The sequence below is a fragment of the Gouania willdenowi genome, chromosome 24 (genome assembly GCF_900634775.1).
Source record: "Gouania willdenowi chromosome 24, fGouWil2.1, whole genome shotgun sequence".
NCBI lineage: Eukaryota > Metazoa > Chordata > Actinopteri > Blenniiformes > Gobiesocidae > Gouania > Gouania willdenowi.
Genome location: NC_041066.1, coordinates 6,323,255 through 6,336,113, shown reverse-complemented (window position 1 = coordinate 6,336,113; position 12,859 = coordinate 6,323,255).

Here is a 12,859-nt window from a genome sequence, read left to right as displayed (position 1 = left end):
CTACTCCATGGTTGAATGGGTGAACAGACTGGTGTCCATGTTGACGGTCTGACGTGATTGACTCTGATTGGCTTTCGTCATGCGAAACAGTCACAGTACTTCAATATTTTCAACTCTTGCAAATGTGAGAATATGATGAAAAATCTGGAGCGCGCTCGCACGGCCAACGCTCTTGACACGAGGATCGGACCGCACAAGAAAGATTTTGCATCTGGGACGCATCTATCCATTGACTGTGTATGTAATCTAGTCGCACGAACATTTCGTGACGCATCCGGTGTGAACGCAGCATTAGAATCAGAATCAGAATGGATTTTATTTGCCAGGCACAGTTTAAAACAGCACGAGGAATTTGACTAGGCAGTTGGTGCAAAGAGCAAGAAACAAAAAGCAACCCAGAAACAATAATAATAATAATAATAGTAATAGACATAAAGGATAAGGGATAATTAAAGGATGAATAATAATAATAAAGCACAAAATAAAATAGTTTTTTAAAGAAGATACAGTATTATGTTTTGTTCTTTTCAAAGCTGTAGTGGAAAAAATAATCAATTTTTTCCTTGGACTCCAAAACAATTGTGCAGACATATTTTCTGCACTGGTAACAACATTATACCGCTCACACAAACCATAGACACTGATGTTGATTCATGTCACACAAAGTGAACCAATGTCCTGTGTATACCTGGATGACCTCTGCATTCATTGATTTATCATATAGGAAACCCAATTACATGTTCATCGGTGCACTTCTTCTTGAAGATGTATCCAGTTTACCTGGATTTGTATTTTATTTCCAGTGTCAAATGATGCAATTTATAAACCTGGGTTTTCCGATATTTCTCGGTAGATCTAATTACAGTCGTACCATTGGCATGAGTTCTCTGTGTGTGATCCTCTTACATCCTCTTTGAAAAATGGTCCTGTGTTGCATCATTAGCCTCTCTCCCCTCGATACATACGCTACATACAGGTACAGTACAGGCTGGACTGGCTCTGATTTAGCCTGAGCGTGGGTTGGGTTGTGCCCTGTCATTCAGGGTCAGTCTGGAGGTCTGTTGCTGTCAATCCTTCTGGAGCCAATTAAGAAGAACGGACTCACCCCACACACAGTACATGTGTATGAAACCATCCAATCACTGACTTTTGACTTACTTGATCCGGGTGGCCAATCTGAAGTCCTTCAAAAGGAAATCATATCATCAAAAAATGTATAAGATCAATTGAAGTACCGTAAATGTATCATTGTCTGAGGTTTGAACACAGGATTGACATTGAACAAATTCCATTACTGCTATTAAAAAAAGATTTCCTCAAGCAACATCAGTTCTGAATTATGACTCTGCCACACACTGGGACACTTAAAGTTTGGTGAGTGTGTGACTGGGTTTGGTTGGAAGTGGTCGCCAGAGCACAGCTTAGTCTGCAAGTTTGGATGCACACTAATGGCACGTTCACCGCAAACTCGTCGAAAGCATCAAAAGCGTCAAAGGTGTCAGGTGTACATACACAATATATTGTGGACGCGTTTCTAGGAGCTTTCAGAGGTCCCGCGCCTCCTGTGCAGCGCGTTTTGAAGCCTTACGCCTTTTGAGATTTCAAGCTTTAGACGTGCGTCTGGTGCCTCCAATGCAGCCGACGCTGGAGTTGGCATTGCTGAACTTTTGGGGCACATCACTGCAAGTCGACCAATCAGGAGCTTTCTCCAACCGTGACATCTTCAGAATAATAAAAAAAACACACACATAACCAGAGACAGATGGACAGGCGCTCTTCTGCTGGAATAGAGCACTTGTAGTTGGTGTCCAGGTAGGGGACGCAAGCGCAGATGCGGGTCAGCAAGTAGTCAAACTGGGCCCTGGAGAGACGGAAGTAGCGCTGAAAGCGATTCTTGTCCAAGCGCAGCTCTGGTTGAATCGAGAAACGGCGCCGAGGCACCCTCCGACAACGTTGTCTGGCTTTATGCCACTCTCTGGATAATGTAGAGCCAATGAACAGGAGTCGGAGGCGGCGTGTTCAGCAAGGAACTCCAAACTTTATTCTCCATTCACCACACTTCTCTATAGCCTTCTAACATCACAGTACACACACTGAGTCACACCAAAATACATCTGACCAGAAACACTGCCTTCTCAACACAATAATGTTCCCCACCACTTCACAGTCAATGGGTGAATTATGAACATAACTGATTGTCACAATATCATCCATGGTATGAACACCGCCGGCAACAGAGAAGCATCTCCCCAAAACGCGCTCAATGCGCTCTCTTCCCAACTTGTTTGGACGCGTGTCCAGAGCGTGTCTTCCACGCTCGGTGACAAGCCTCTCATTCAATGAGCACAAGGGTCCAACTAGGGACGTGAGGCACAATTTTGACACCTGAAACGCGTTTTGGTGTGAACGTACCATAACACATGAAAAGTGGGGATTACATCTGCAGCGTGTGAGCATCCATCTGCATATTTATAATTGCTGATTAATCTTTAAATCAATCCAAATAACCAACAGACATCAAAGTGTGAGCTAACACGAGCTGTTTGAGCATCACTGATATTGGGGATATCAACCATAGTAACCCCACAATTTCCACTGAATCCGTAACTACTGTTTATCTGCTGCGTAACAGCAATGGAGCTGATAGGTTTCCATTAAAGTCACTGGGCCAATTTCCTCCACATGCATATATGATACAGGACAGTTCCATAACGACTCTGTGATACAGGAGCCCTCTGCAACAGATACGCAGCCCTCCTAATTTTGCTGGACTCCAGAGCTGTGCTGCATAAATTCAGCAAAGATAAGCTTGTGCAGGATAGGAAGTAGTGCGCAGACATATCATAAAATATCTGGATTATTTTCTGAATAAAATGCTCTGTGTTGTTCCTTTTCAGGGTCGCCGGGGTCTGATAGTGCTTGTCTCCAGGTTTCTTCATGCGCTAGGCAGGATTGCAACTCTGGCGGCTAGATTACATTCAAGTGACTCATTATGGGCAATTAAGCAACTGTAGTCGTTTCAGTCGCATTCGGTGTGAACGCACCTTTAGTAGTACTAGTGAAGCAAAAAGTGTCACTAGTAGGACTAGTAGACTAAAAAAAAACTTCAAAGCCCCCTTATTAGCATACAGTGCTTAATTGTATGCTAATAAGGGGGCGAAGAAAAGTTCTTTCAGGCTTGGCATTGGTTTTGGAAATCTTACAACCAATTAGAGAGCTTTGCATTAGGTCTACTAGTACTACTAGTGAATCTTTTGGCTTTACTAGTACTACTAGTGGACTAAAAACAGTCCACTAGCAGGTCTACTAGTCATAGCAAAATCATCTATCAGTAAGTCGACAGTTTTGTGCAACTAGTAGCGATAGTAGACTTAGAATACTGTATGTTACTAGTAAAAAGTCAAAGCTTTACTAGTATTACTAGTGACACTTTTTTCTTCACTGGTAAAGTGTACTCGTGCATTTGTAATTTATAAATTTGTTTACGGTTGATATCAATGATATTTCAGATTTTCAAGGTCCATTATGTTGCTGCAGCCACATACAAACTAAAGTCTCATGATGACTTTGCGCCTTGTGTATGACAAACGTGGTGATAAATGTGTTTGTAATGCATGATATGAAATCACCCGAGAGGATGAGAGTGAATTACTGGTATCCCAGAGCCACTATGGACATGAATCATTAGTCCACACCAGTAGAAAAAACACTGGGAAGCAGCTTCAAAAGTTTCACTTTCACACTTTTTTTTAATTTCTAATGTTACTCACAACACCTCAGAGGAAACGCGACAGACCTGTAAAGGCTGCAACACCTTTATCAGCAAAAGGACGTCTAATGCCAAAGGCAGGGAGAGATTTTCAAGCCATTCTCACCTGCATGAAAAAGAGTGTGGAGCACTCGCAACCACAGTCAAAGCAAAAGGGCGAATACTGTAAAAAGGTGGGAGTACGAACCAAGATAAAACTGGAGCCAAAGATAAAAGAAAAGACGTGGAAAGTCGGAAACAGAGAGCGACAGTGAGATGGAAAAAGTGACGATGGAGACCAAGATTGTTGTGAGAAAGAGTAAAAATAGAGAGAGAGAAAGAGAGGAGAGAGAGTGGTTGAGTCAATTAGCCTCAGCGGATAAGGAGCTCTGCCAATGTTACTAATCCTTACACATCTGGTTGCCAAAGACAGTGTGTGTGTGTGTGTGTGTGTGTGTGTGTGTGGTTCAACTTGCGTGCAAGCTTTTGTCGAGAGGGTGTGTTCTTCTCCTGTTGATCCAGATTCATCCCATCGTTTTGAAAGTGTGTGAAACTCACTGTGTGTGTGTGTGTGTGTGTGAGAGAGAGTGCGTGAGTGTGTGTGTGTGTGAGTGTGTGCCTCCAGTGCCGAGCTGCTTTCAGAGTGATTGTCACGCTAAAATCAAACCAACTCACTGCTTCAGAGCAGCTTTATTGGCTTACTTCGGTGCACTGTTTTGGCGGGATAATGACCTACCGCCTCATTGTTGTCACGGTCTGGTATGAATGCGAGCATTTGGGGATTTTTTATTTTCTTTACAGCCTTTGAGGGAGTCTCTCTGAAAAAATATGTAAGAATTCGATAAAGAGGTGTAGATGATTGGATTTGAAGTTCACAGAACTACTGAACTATCGGTGAAAAGCAGGCATTTTGGCAGTAGTAAAACGAGCACAGAGCCTTTGATAGACATTGACTCTCACTGATCTGTGTATTATTATGAATCAGAGAAAAAAAAATATTCAACAATAAATCTCAAAAACACAATGAATATTTTACCTGCACAATATCAAAACAATACTCTTCTTTTATTAACACATTTTCACAAAAAATTACAATAGTGTGTAGATCTGTGCATGTACTTTCTACAAGCAATATAAGTTTTATCATAACATATACAGTATATGTAGGCACTTGTTCTCACAGTTAGATTTAAGTAAAATATAGAATTAAAATATATGGTTGTCGTCCATGTTTGAACCCAGTGGAAACTAGATAAATAAACTAAATTTGTGGCTGTTTAATGAAACTGGATAAAAGTACCTCAAAGGTGTATTTTTAAAACAAGCAGCAGAGACAGTGACTATTATTAATTATTAATATTAATCACTAGTGTTGTGTTCCAGACCGCACTATCCAAGACCAAGACTTGCCCGAGACCAGAATGCACCGAGACCAAGACAAGACCAAGACCATAAACATTTTTTTTTTAATTTAAAAAAATATAAATGAATAAAATTATGACAAGGTTCGACAGTTAAATAACATTGTCTCTTTAATTTTAGTTTCTTTTAAATACAAGACAGAGAAAAAAGGTGCCTGCAAAAAATTAACTAAAATATTAAAGCTACTACTGCTACTGATAAATTCCCAATTATTCTACATATTTGAAAACAAGATTATTGTGTCAGCTGAATGTATAGCAAGTGTTTAAAAGCATTTCTGCCAAGAAATAACATGACGAAACTAAATAAAACCCTGGAACAGTCATGTGACAAATCAATCAACAGTTCTTGTTGAGAAAGATTATTACTGTACTGCATGTACAGGCTGTAATATCATCAGTTTATCATTTTACCAGTTGTTAGAGCTACTGTCTTTACCAGGGAGCAAATATTTATTCCTGGTGGTTGTTTTCCGGAGTTTGACTGAGCTTTTTATGGTGATTCGCTCCTATCTCGATTCCGCTCCGCGGTCCAAACTGAAACTGTAGCCACACACACTCAGTCACATTAAGGAAGGTTGTGGTCATTATAACAGGGTGGATTAAAGAATGAATAAAGTACTGTTTTATCCCGTTCTTCTCCATGTTATTATCACGTTATAAAAAAGTTTAAAAATAGCAGGTATTAGTGCTGGTCTCGAACGGTCTTGAGAGAAAATCCCGAGTCCGAGAGAAGACCGAGTCAAAATGCTTCCGAGTCCGAGACGAGACTGAGACCTTTAAAATTTGGTCTCGAGACCAAGACCGGTCTCGACTACTACAACACTATTAATCACACTTTAGCTCCTGGGTCACTCTGTATAGGCATTGGTCAGCACTGCAGCCAAAGTTGCCAGAAACCTATTGTTATCCTACATGTTCTTTTTCTTTCTGCATGTCTTCAGGCTGTCCTACACAAACCATCCACACAGATTTTAGATTTATCATAAACTGAGCCTACAGTGCATCAAAATATTGACTTGTAATATTAAACATATACTTGAAAAATCTTGGTAAATACATTTTAAATATTCATTACAAAAAATGACACTATTTTGGGGTTTTATATATATATATATATAGTTTGGAAAATATCAGAATTTAATCTAAAAATTTTGAATTATGCTGTCATGGGAACAGTGGAGTCAATGTAAACATGGCCTTTTGAAACATCAGTTCTTCCACATCTCCTTGCCGTCTAGGTGCAATTTGTGTATTTATGGATTTTTGCGTTAATAACTGAATTTTTGTCAGCTGTTTCAAAATTGCCTTTAAACGCTAACAGCTGCTTCCTTCCAGTGAAGCTACAGGTTACATTTCCATGTGCTAAATAGCTCAGTGACAATAGAGGATATTCCATCAGAAAATAGTTGTAGATTGACTTTTGGATTTATTGACTCATTGCAGCTTTAGAGTTCTAAACATATGTACCACAGTTGAATCTTATCAATAAACTCAGTGTCATAGAGCATAGTACCAGATATTGTGAGTTCAAGCCTCACATTAGAATGCCACCTTTTTATATGTCTTCATAGATTGCTCAGAATTGCCTCATTTCTTCTAAAATTGCAGCTGATTGTAATGTGTAGCTGATTATCAGGCTTTCTGTAGAGCTGCCTGGTGACACATTATTAGATTCAGGGCGACCGTGGCTCAGGTGGTAGAGGGTCGTCTTCTGATCGAGAGGTTGGGGGTTCGATCCCAGTACCTGACTATGTGTCGAAGTGTCCTTGGGCAAGACACTGAACCCTAAGTTGCTCCCAGTGGTCGACTAGCGCCTTGCATGGCAGTCCTGTCCCACTGGTGTGTGAATGTGAGAGTGATTGGGTGAATGAGCTGATATGTAAAGCGCTTTGAGACTGCTTCAGTGTGGTGATAAAGCGCTATATAAAATCAAGTCCATTCTGTCCAGTCCATTCAGGTGTGTTGGAGCAAGGAGAACATATAAAATGTGCAGAAGTGGACTGAAGCACAGGTTAGGATAAGCAGGTAGAGAGGACTTTAGCTCACTCAATTGGTGCTGGATAATAACTGAGCAAATGAGGCCATAGATCCTTTAATTAATACAAGGCCCCAATGGGAGTGCTCTCAAATCGAACCGTCATTCTCGAGTTAAAAATACAATTTTTGAGAGTCTGCATTTCATTAGTATGGTGAAGTAGATGTTAGAACTTGTACTTTACAACAAAAAGATTGTGTGTTTGAATCCTGCAAAGGATTGAGTATGTTTTTAATGGAGTTTTCTAAAAACACATATGCTAGGTTAAGTGGAGTGTTTAAATTGTAAAGTAAATGTCTTTGTCTGTTCCTATGCATGTGATAGACTGACATCTACCATGGATTCTCCGGTCCAGGCTGCTGACACGCCCACCGCGCGTAAGGAGCCAAAAAGCGCGTATGTGTGAAAGATGCGGGCTAAAGGAAGGAGGTGGTGATGTCATTTTTTTTGGGCTGTTTCGAAATCACAGAACATAGAGTTTTTCCAACGCTTGTAAATGTCATTGAAATCCATGAAAATGATAAAGTTCACTTTCAATTTGAAACGCCTTCATTGATAAACAATGTAACAGGTTGATTTGGTCAGATCATTGATCAGATTATTGCAGTGTGACTGAGTCACAGTTAAAATCTCTTCCCTTGATCATCATCACCTTCATCATCATTATCATCATCATCATCATCATCATCGCTGTAAAGCGTGACACAGTTAGATGCGCTGGAGATATGAGGAAATAACGCGGCCGCAGAGCGTCCTGCTTTAATACAGAGGGATGTTTGCAGTGAAAATTTTAAATTATAAATTGTTCAAAGTGACCTGAGCTGAGCCTCATTCAAATATGTGTGGGAACAGTTTCTGGTCCATTCTCATCGCAAATGACAGCTTGTTTCACTTTGTAGTGGATCAAACTGTGAGTTTACGTTGGACGTAGTATAAAAATAGTTGAATCACTGTGACCAACGTGGACAGAAGTCTGCGTCTGTCAGAGTTTTAATTAATCGCGCAGCAGCAGCTGAGTGATCACAGCTGCTGCTGCACAAGTCTGTGTGGCTTCAAATGTAACTAAGTCCATATTTCTTGTGCAATATAATGTTTCACCTTATCATTAATAATGTAGAAAACAAAATAAACAAATACAAATGCTGTTAAAACCCTGCACAGGGCAGCTAGTGCCCTTGGGTGGTATCACAGCTGGTGTCCTGAAGAAATACTTGTGAGAACACCCAAACACAGCGCAAAAGTGGGCTCTCTGCTTCGCTATATACAGTCCATGGTTTCAAAACGTTTCCTGCGATGGCTTGCTCTTCCAACATGGCGGAGGGCCGTACATCACATGACCTGTGAGGTCATGTGGCATGGGTCTATAAAACAGCGTGTGACACGCAGCTGAATTGAGTGCAACTTTTCTCCTGTGGTTCTTCATCTAACGGTTAAGTGGGTTTAATACACGGTGTAGATGGATGTCTACACTGGCAGACACGACGGGAGAGAGTTTCCAGTCAACCGGGGAATCAGCCGCTGCTGAGTCAACACAGAGGATGTGCACAGAGCCACACTGAACTGTTTCTCTCCCTCACACACACTTTACTCTGCGTTTTCTTTCAGTAGCTGTTAATATTTTGTTTTATTGAAATTATTTTCTTGTCCTAGAAAGGTTAACTGGAGTCTTTTTTCCCATCTCTGCTGTGTATTGTGTCAACATTTAGTGCAGCCATGATCTCTGTGTGTGAGTTTGTACCTGTCTGTCAGTCGAGCTATTTTCCGGCGCAGAAACAGTCACCGCAAACAGTTCCAGATTTAATGAATTGCATTGCATCCACTGCATTAACTTATTTGCATTTCCTCCTCCCATTTTTTTGTGCCCCTTATTAGATCTGCCTACTTTACATATTCATCAGAGGGAAATGCACTAAGTGGTTTGTGGGCGCATTGTGACGCTCAGAACGCACGCAGTCCTAATTACCTGGAATTTGTACCCCTTCTTTGCACGTGGAGTGATGTTTGCACACGTTTTAATACCTGGAAACCTTTAGTGAATCTGTCCTTAAGTGTCCAATATTTAACAATTCATCTTTTAACTGACTGATTATCATTGAATTCTTTATTCCAGAAATTTTCTTTTGAAGCAAAATAGCCCCATGGGCAGAAATTGGTGCTTTAATAGCCCAGATTTGGTCAGTGACCCTTAAGTTTGACACCCTGGTGTCATTTTTCTCCTCGGAACAGTCGAGAGGTTTCCATTGTGTGTCGTCAGATGTTGTAACTGTGCAGGATGGAAAACTGTGAAATTGCAGCAAATGTAAGCAGGTTAGGACTCTTAAGATGACTCGGGGTCAACAGGGTTTTATCCACTGTTTGACAATAATCAGGGAGGTTCCATAACGGTCAGGGCAAATGATTTTAAAAAAAATAATTTGACTATTTAAAAGTGTGGGTATTTGCTGTTTGTCCTATAATCTTAAATAGAATCTTCTTTGTGCAAGTTATTACAGGTGAATTCTATTGTAGGGGTGTAGTCTTTACTTCTTGTTTATTTTCTTGTACCTTCTAATAATCTAAAAGTAATTTATTGTATACGCTTTGCTGGTTTATACCCAAACATTGGCTTGCAAATGTTATTCTTTGTTCCTAAATAATGACGAGCTTGGGGCAGTGCTTTGAGTCTCTCAGTGCCATAGTCTCTCAGTCATCACCAACTCATCTGCAAATACAAGACTGGTGTTTATCTGAGGCTGCCAGTCCACCCCTCCCCTCCTCCCTGAAGCTCATACCTTCTTTGGCTGTAACACACTCGACTGTGCAGCTGCCAGCCCCTGCAATGGCTTCCATAATCCCCCCAAATTGATCTTTTTATTCCAGCCGTTTCCTTTAGAATGGTTGGAAAATGCTGTCTGCATACAGCACCTGCTGTCTTTACTATACTACTAAGCCAGTGTGGCCTTTCTGTTGCTCTACATATAATCTGATATATCTTCTATAAAAGGTTGTACAGTGGTGTTTTAAGACCTGGGTTTTACTCACAGCTTGGAGACATGACACTTGGGTTTTCTGTGTATTTTGAGTCATTCTGTGTACTTTGGTTGTCATTCTGTGTATTTTTATTGTTGTTTGGAGTGTTTGGAGTTATTTTTTTGTTAAATTTGTAATTGCCTTGTGTGTTTTTGTTGTCCTATTCGTTATACAATATATTTTACTTTTATACGGACATCTTGTGTGGTTCGTAATACTTACAAACTGTTTGTTATCAAGTCATCATGATTTTAAAAAAGTGGTATGGTAAAAAAATTGCATTTCAGATTAAATGCACAACAGGATAAGGAGTGAGCCATGTTAAAGGGAAAAAATTCCAAAAAAAATTGTTTAAACTCTTAATTTAAACTCGTAATTTAGGATAATAATGTCATACCTTTAAGAGATTAATGTGGATATTTTATCAGAAGAGCAGCAGAGAAAATGACAAACATGAAACATCTTGTTCTACATTAGTAAAGGTTTGAAGGAAATCGGCTACTTCCTTGTGTAATATGTAAAAAAGTTTGACAAAAATATCAAACTGAATATTGATTTTCTAATCATCAAATACATATTTTGTATTATATGTTGCTTAAAAGAAGACATTGTTTGATACAACATTTATTTTTGCTTTTTTTAAATCACATTATGACTAGTTTGCTTATTTCAAATTCACATGAAAATTGAAATAACACAAAAATAAATTGATCCTTATACCTGTATATTTCAGTGACATGTTATTGTTTTATTTCCAAAAATACTACAATTAACAATCATTATAGATTTTTAGAAAAAAATTAAACAAGGTTTATTGGACTAGAGATCAAAACTATTCTGTAACATGAATAAATATATTACATCGGATGTGCATGGGTCATAAAATTCTGAACCTACTGCTGGTATAACTCAAGGTACTATTCAGAGCTGGCCCTTTAAAGCTGGAAAAAACACTGGTTTGACACTGACCAATCAAAAAAACCCTTGTCCCGCATGCTTCATTAGCATGCAGTCCACTAGTGGCACTAGCACTACTAGTGGACTGCATGTTGACCTTTACAAGTTAACTAGTAAGGACCAAATGTCCAATAATTACACTTGTAAAATGCATTTGGACTTTACTAGTAAAGTAAATATGTTTAAAATGCTTTGCTAGTTAATTACTAAGGGCATAAATGTCTCTAGTACCTCTAGTGTCAGTAGAGTTCAAGATGTTTACTAGTAGTACTAGTAAAAGTCAAAACGCACACTTGTATCACTACTTGGGTCTTTAAGGCCTTACTAGTAAACTAGTGAGGCTTTAAATGTGGACTAGTTATGTAGTTATGTAGTTTGACTAGTTAGTCAAAATGTCTGCTAGCTTCACCAGTTACACCCTGTGTGACCTTGCTAATTAACTAGTGAGGCCTAACACAGTTAGCTAGTTAACAAGTAAGAGCAAAATGTTCACTAGTTGTACTAGTCAGGGTCTTTTTGACAGTACCAGTTAACTAGTTAGATAAATTTGTTGGTTACAAGTTAACTAGTAGTCAAATCATGGTACAAGTGGACATCTGTGTTCAACTAGTTAACTAGTAAAGTGTTTTGGCTGCTCAGCATGTAAACTTGTCAAATTGTAGCATACAACTAGTTAAGTAGTCAAAAGCAGATGTCCACTAGTATGTTGTTTTGTCCACTGCTAGTTTACTAGTGCCACACAAAGAGTCTACCAGTATCTCCAGTAAAGTCTTTAAAATGAGCTCTTCTTAATGTTAGATCTCTTGTTAACAAATCACTACGAATTAATAATATTATTTTGACACATCACTTGGACTTTTTACTTCTTAATGAAACCAGCAGACTGGACCATTGTAATGGTCTTCTAACAGGAATCCCCCAAAAGAGCATCAAACATCTACAGCTGGTTCAGAACGCTGCAGCTCAGGTCTTTACCAGAAGACAGATGTAATGTGTTTGTTGATTTTAATTGACTTTACTAATGATTTTAAATGTTCTTATTGATTTGAAGCTGTTAAATGTTTTATTATGTAAAGCACATTGAGTTGCCTTGTGTATGAAATGCGCTATACAAATAAATATGCCTTGTCTTGTAATCTATGCGAGGCATTACTAGTAAACTAGTACAGTAAAAACTGTTCTCACTCGTGTGACTAGTTAACATTTTAGCATTCACTAGTTAAGTAGTAAACATTTCTGAGCCTAACTAGTTAACTAGTAGGGTTTGAAAAACTCCAACTACTGTGACTAGGTGACACAGTTTCTCTTGCTAGTTACCTAGAACACTAAAATAATTATTCACTAGTATAACTAGTTGACATTATGAGTTCAACTAGTTAACTAGTAACCATTTATGTCTCACTAGTTAACTAGTAAGATGAAGCCAGATATCAACTAGTTTACTTGTTTAAATCCTTTAAACCAACTATTTGACTAGTGTGCAATATGCAAATGAGGTGGGTGGGGTTATAACAAAATCCTGGGTTCTGATTTGATGTTATTTTTTATTTGTATTTTGAGAACCTATTGGAAGCCTCTATCTTCACTTATCCCCCACCTCCTCATTATCATTTTGTGCAACAAGTGTTACTAGTGACATTTTAGATCTAACTAGTCTACTCGTAAAACATGTAAGTCCCACTAGTT